Consider the following 6584-nt stretch of genomic DNA (forward strand, 5'->3'; position numbering starts at 1 on the left):
CTGAGGCTTTATTTTATGTTTCAAAAGTTATTTTATTTTAGTGCTGTAATAAGAAAGGCCATTTCCCCAAGCAGGCAGTGAGCTATATGAATCTCATTTTTCAATGAAGGAGCAGATATGTGGTGCGTGAATCATAATAGTGCCACCTTAGAATCACCAGCTTTCCTATATCATTACAATGAATTTCAGCTAAACAATTAGCATAACTTGGGCTAACACAGAAGTTTGCTTGTCTTTTGTACTATAGTATTTTTTCCCATTCAAAAAGAAAGGGTCAACAGTGCAAAAATCACTCAGTGGTATTGCTTGAGCATTTTCTGTGTGCAGAGCACTGTATGGGACTTGTTTCCTTCCCACAGTGTACTTAAAGTCTAGAGGGGATAGTAGGCACTAATATAAATAATTTAAACATATGTACATTAGTGCTGTGGGGCTGAGGTTGGGGTCAATTCCAAATGGCCAAGTGATACAGATCCAAGTGCATAGATGACACAAAAGGGAAAGAGAGTTAGGGGAAAGGCAGCATGGCTCAGTGGAAAGAGCCTGGGCTTGGGAGTCAGAGGTCATGGGTTCTAATCCTGGCTCCACCACATGTCTGCTGTGTGACCTTGGGCAAGTCACTTAAGTTCTCTGTGCCTCAGTTACCTCATCTGTAAAATGGGGATTAAGACTGTGAGCCCCCCACGGGACAACCTGATCACCTTGTAACCTCCCCATCGCTTAGAACAGTGCTTTGTACATAGTAAGTGCTTAACAAATGTCATCATCATCATCATCAAAAGAGGGCTTAGTCAAGGGAACAGTTGGGACCTTAATAAGGCTTTGAAGGTGGGAGAGTGGGGGGCCTGGAATATATATAGGGTGAGAGAGCTCAAGGCCAGAGAGAGAATATTGAAGACTGGTTGGCAGCAAGACAAACGAGATTGGGGCACGGTGAGCAAGTTGGCGCTAAGGGTGCAAAGTGTGAGGATTAGGCTGTAGTAGAGATCAGTGAGGTTTGATAAGACAAGGCAAGTTTATTGAGTGCTTTAAAGCTGATGGTAAGGAGTTTCTGTTTGATGGGTGCATGGGTAACCACTGGAGGTAATTAAATATGGGGGAGACTGGGACTGAAGAGTTGTTTTAGGAAAATGATCTGAGCAGCAGCGTCAAGTATGGACTGGACTGAGGAGAGACAGGAGGAAGGGAGGTCAGTGAGGAGGCAGACACCGTAGGCAAGGCAAGATAGGATGTGTTTCTCCCCAGTTAACCAATGTCACTGGGAATCAAGTTAGCAATTATGGTTCAAGCTGAAATAAAATTATACAGAACATTCAGGGATTCAGGTCATATAGAAAGAAAGCCAGACTGGGAATCAGAAGACCTGGGTCCAGCACTTGCTTTCTCAGTGATCTTGAGCAAGCCACTTAACCTGTCTGGACCTCTTTTTCGCTTATGTGAAGTGGAAATTAATATGATTCTCCCTCCCCTTAGATTGTGATGAGGAACCGGGACTGTGTCTGATATAACTATCCTGTATCTATCTTTGTACTTAATAAATAGCTACATTAAGAAAATGAAAGATTTCACAAGTCAGAACATAATTGCTACTTCAGAAAAACACAAAATGTGATCTAACCCATCAAAAGACTCAGGCAGTAAAAATCACTGAAAGGAATGCCGAAGAGAATTTCAAAGATCACGCAGCAGCAAACATTTTAAGTGCATCATAACGCAAAATAACTTTGTCCTTCCAGGACCCAGAAGGTAGTGGACCAGATTTTGTGACAGTCTAACCTCGTTAGCTGCTTGATGGAAAGGTCAGAATCCTCACCCGATTCACAGTTAACTTTGGCCATCACCATGACAACAAAACACAGTACCAGTTAACAGGGCTCAGAAGCCCCTTAGCAGAAAATTACGCTAATGAGTTCTTCATTTTCCATGTTGAAGTACTTTCTTATCAGTTCTTTAGCTCATGACCACTCAGTCATAATGTAGTTCTAAGATAGATTTGCTGCCCTACTCAGCCCACTTGGGAGGACCAATGGACTAGATCCATGTTGAGGATGTTAATACCATTCATGTTATTCACCAAAATTTATGGAGTGTGACATACCTTTGGATCTAGGAAATCTAGGTCCTCACATCTGTTATATTCTTTATCCCCTCCAGATTCCAAGGAGAAAGTTCTGGGGAAGATATTGTTATCCCCATTTTACCACTGCAGAGTATTAAACACCCACGAACTTACCAGGATCTTTGGCTACTACCTACTTATCCCTCCTCCTTCTTCTTCTTCTCCTCACTTTCTGGAACTTTCTCTTTACCCTCACCATCCCTGTGACTTCTCAAGTCATTATCATCACCACCTGATTCGCTCCCGTCTCCAAGGTGAATTAAGGTCCCATTGACCTTTTTCTGCATTTTGGATTCTTCATCCTTTATTGATTCCACAGCATTGGTTCAATTAGATAAGACTTCTCACTCTTTCTCTTTCAGGCTGTTCTTTCCCAACTCTTTTCTACCCCTTTCCTAAGAACATAAGCACCTGAGACAGATCAATAAGCCATACACTTTAGGAACATTTCTCTGAGCACATCAACTAAGCTTTAAAGGTAGAAGCAGTGTGATCCAAGGGAAAGAGCAAGGACCTGGGAGTCAGAGAACCTGGGTTCTAATCCTGACTGTATTACTTGCCTGCTGGGTGACCTTGGGCAAGTCACTTAACTTCTTTGTGCCTCAGTTTCCTCATCTATAAAATGGGGATTAAGACTGTGAGTCCTATGTGGGGCAAGGACTGGGTCCAACCCGAATAACTTGTACCTGCCCTGGGCTTAGTACAGTGCCTGGAATATAGTAAGTACTTAACAAATACCACAATTATTATTATTATTATTATAAAGGGCATTTGGAGAAACAATGGGACAGCTGTGCTCTCCTGGAATTTTTGCACTCTTTATTCACCCCACCCTCAGCCCCACAGCACTTTTGTCCATATTTGTAATTTATTTTAATGTCTCTCTTCCCAACTATACTGCAAGCCCAATGAGGGCAGGGAATAATGTCTAACAACTCTTCAAATGTGAGGTACACAAGTGCACACAAATGCTCAATAAATCACTGATTGATTTCTGTTCTTGGGTTATGATTGTACCTTAGCTCTTCACAGACCTGCAGCTGTCAAATTCATTAACCCTTCTCAATCCTTCTAAACTCCATAAAATTAATTTATCCAAACCTTCCTTGAACATGTTGGTTATAAGCATCTATATTAATGCTTTTATACAATGTTACAAATGCTTACTTATCTAAAAAATGTCCTTTAGTTTGTTTTAAAGCAATTATTTTCAAACTTAACCCATTGGATGGCAAACCCCTTGAGAGAAAGGATAAATCAATAAATCTGTATTACTCTATATCTGTTACATGTTCCTGAGTGCCTAGTATAGTTGTCTACACACAGTAGGTGCTCAGTCTGTGTCATCAATGATGATGATTGGATAATGCCGCTCATTCCATCAGAGGAGTAGTGAACACTTCAAGGTTCACCCAATACCTGTTCTCCCTCCTACTTAGACTGAGAACCCTAGGTGGAACAAAGACTGTGTCCAACCTAATTATCTTAAAGGAGTGCTTAGTACAGTGCTTGGCACATAGTGATCACTTACACATATTGATTTTTTTTTAAAGGCCATGTCACACTCTTTATTGTTTTATAATAATAATAATAATGATAGTATTTGTTAAGCACTTACTATGTGCCAAGCACTGTTCTAAGTGCTATGGGGGCTAAATCTCTCTGGCCTCAGGCAAAACCCCAATCCCCTGATATGCACATATAATAAGATCCTTATGACAGTAGAAAGAGTGCAGGTCTGGGTGTCAGAGGACCTGGGGTCTAATCCCGGCTCCCCCACTTATCTGCTGTGTGACCTTGGGTAAATCATTGAACTTTTCCAAGCCTCAGTTCCCTCATCTGCAAAATAAGGATTCAATACCTGTTGTTCCTCCATCGTAGACTGTGAGCCTTATGTAGAACAGGGACTGTTTCTGAACCAATTATCTATTTTTTTAATGGTATTTGTTAAGCACATACTATGTGCCTAGCACTGTTCTAAGTGCAGAGATAGATACAGATAATCAGGTTGGACACAGTCCTTGTCCCACATGGGACTTACAACCATAATCTCCATATCTTGAATCTACCCCAGCGCTCACAGTACCTGACATCTAGTAAGTACTCCCACTTCTACGTGGTCACGTTTATTCCCCATCATCCCAAACTGCAATCTCTGGGGCTCTGTTCTTCTCAGCTGCCTTTTGCAGGCCTTCACACAACATCCCTCTCTTCCCTCCTGGGGCTGTCACCTGGTGTGCTCCACAAACCATCATTTCCATAACTATTACTTCTGCTAGAGGTCTTGTTTTTCTCTCAGCAGACAGTCATTTCTCAAAACAGACCTTTGGGGATATCCTTCTAAGGAATAATGGAAAAACTGTCCACTGGTGTGGAGGTAGATTTATGATTGAAAACACTTCTCCTGTTTTAGACTCAGAAATACTTCCTTGCTCTGAGATAGCAACTTCTGCCACTTCGGGCTATCTTTAAATCTTAATATGATCTTAGCAATTTATACCAAAATATAAAATTCCTTTCACAACTATTTATTTTTCAACATAAAGTGGGAGTGTGCAGGACTAAAACTTTCGAACGTATTTATCGGCACCATAGTAAACCAATAACAAGGGCAGACAATGCAGAAGTTGTATTTTTTCCTAAATCAATTCCAATGTCACACATCCACATTCTTTAAATATATGTGATGAATAAGCCATTGGTTAAGCAGGTTTGTATTAATGCTAGAAGCACCTTATCTTTAAATGGAGCCAACATCTCAAAATCACGGAGGCTGCACACATCAGGTACATAGCACCACATGTTTTGGGGTGGTGATTTTGGAGGGCTGTTTTCCCTTTGAGGTATGTATGCTTATGTCAGATAATAATCTGCTGTGGAGCAGGGACATCATTTGTTTGTAGACTGTAGAGCAGATGCTACCTAGGCTAAATAAAAGTGAAACACATTGAGTTCTGCTAGGAGGCATGTTTTCAGTAGCTATTTTAGCTAGAATATACAGCAGAATTAGAGAATGTTCTTCTGATAACAGTAGCATGAGAATTGCTTGGATACAGTGTGATGTGGTGTTGGAAAGCAAAGGCTGTGCACAAGCACAAGGAGAAGCAATGTGGTTCAGTGGAAAGAACCCAAGCTTTGGAGTCAGAGGTCATGGGTTCAAATCCCGGCTCCACCAATTGTCAGCTGTGTGACTTTGACCAAGTCACTTAACTTCTCTATGCCTCAGTTCCCTCATCTGTAAAATGGGGATTAAGACTGTGAGCCCCCCGTGAGACAAACTGATCACCTTGTAACCTCTCCAGTGCTTAGAACAGTGCTTTGCACATAGTAAGTACTTAATAAATGTCATCATTATTATTAATATTATTATCATCAGAGGGTGACAGAATACTGTATTGCAAATTCTCTTTAAAGAGAGGTTAGCAAAACAATGAAGCCTAGTGGAAAGAGCACAGGCCTGGTAGTCAGGAGACCACAACTTGACAGTTCTGCAACTTGCCTGCTGGATGACCTTGGGCAAGACACTTTACTTCTCTGGGCCTACTTCTCTGCATCCGTAAAACAGGGATTAAACACTTGTATTTCCTCCAGTTTAGACTGTGAGCCCCATTTGGGACAGGGACTGTGTCTCACTGACTATTTTGCATCTACCCCAGGGCTTAATACAATGCTTGGCACTTAATAGGTGCTTAATTATTGTGCTAAGAGAACTCAACCCCTGCTTTATAGGAAAAGTGGGTGCAGTGCACTTTTCTCAATTCTTCCGCCCAGCCACTTGATGGAGGAGGAGGAGAAAAAGAACAGACCAGTGTGAATGACACACTAGTGTACAAACATGGCTAGAAGGGTGGCCATTCCAGCCATGTTTGCACACAAGGGCATCTCTCCTTTTCTACCCAGGAATAGAAAGATATTCTGCAAAGGCCCTGGCCATGTCACAGCAGAGATAAGGGTCATAGAGAGGGCTTATGCACAATTATGCAGATAGAAGTACCTTGGGGTTTCAAAATGTGGCCCTAGGAGAGCATGGGAAGAACTTTCAGTTGACCGGTTATTTTCTGATTCTCCTGAGAATTCTGAGGCTTGGTGAAATGAATGTAGGACAGTGGAATATAGGAATATAGGGCAGTTTCACTCTTTTATGAGTGAAACACACGAAACTCTCAACATGAACCATGCATTAGGGCACAATAATAATATTAATGATCCCTTCATGGCAAACAATCACTTTCCCCACTGAGAGGCAGTCCATTAATCTGGGACTGAAACGTTAAGCCAATTTCTGTCAGCGACTTTCTGGGGACTTTATATAGGTTCCTCAATTTCCCATTTGGGTTTCCTCATTTGGATTCTGTCAGTCCAGGAAGGAAAGTGAGTTCCAAGTGCTCTCTGTGGAAATTTTTCTTCAAACCATTGGTTTAGTGGGCAAAAGCAGCCAAAAAAGGCCATCAAAATGCTGAATGGT

This window comes from Tachyglossus aculeatus, chromosome 10 (genome assembly GCF_015852505.1).
Source record: "Tachyglossus aculeatus isolate mTacAcu1 chromosome 10, mTacAcu1.pri, whole genome shotgun sequence".
NCBI lineage: Eukaryota > Metazoa > Chordata > Mammalia > Monotremata > Tachyglossidae > Tachyglossus > Tachyglossus aculeatus.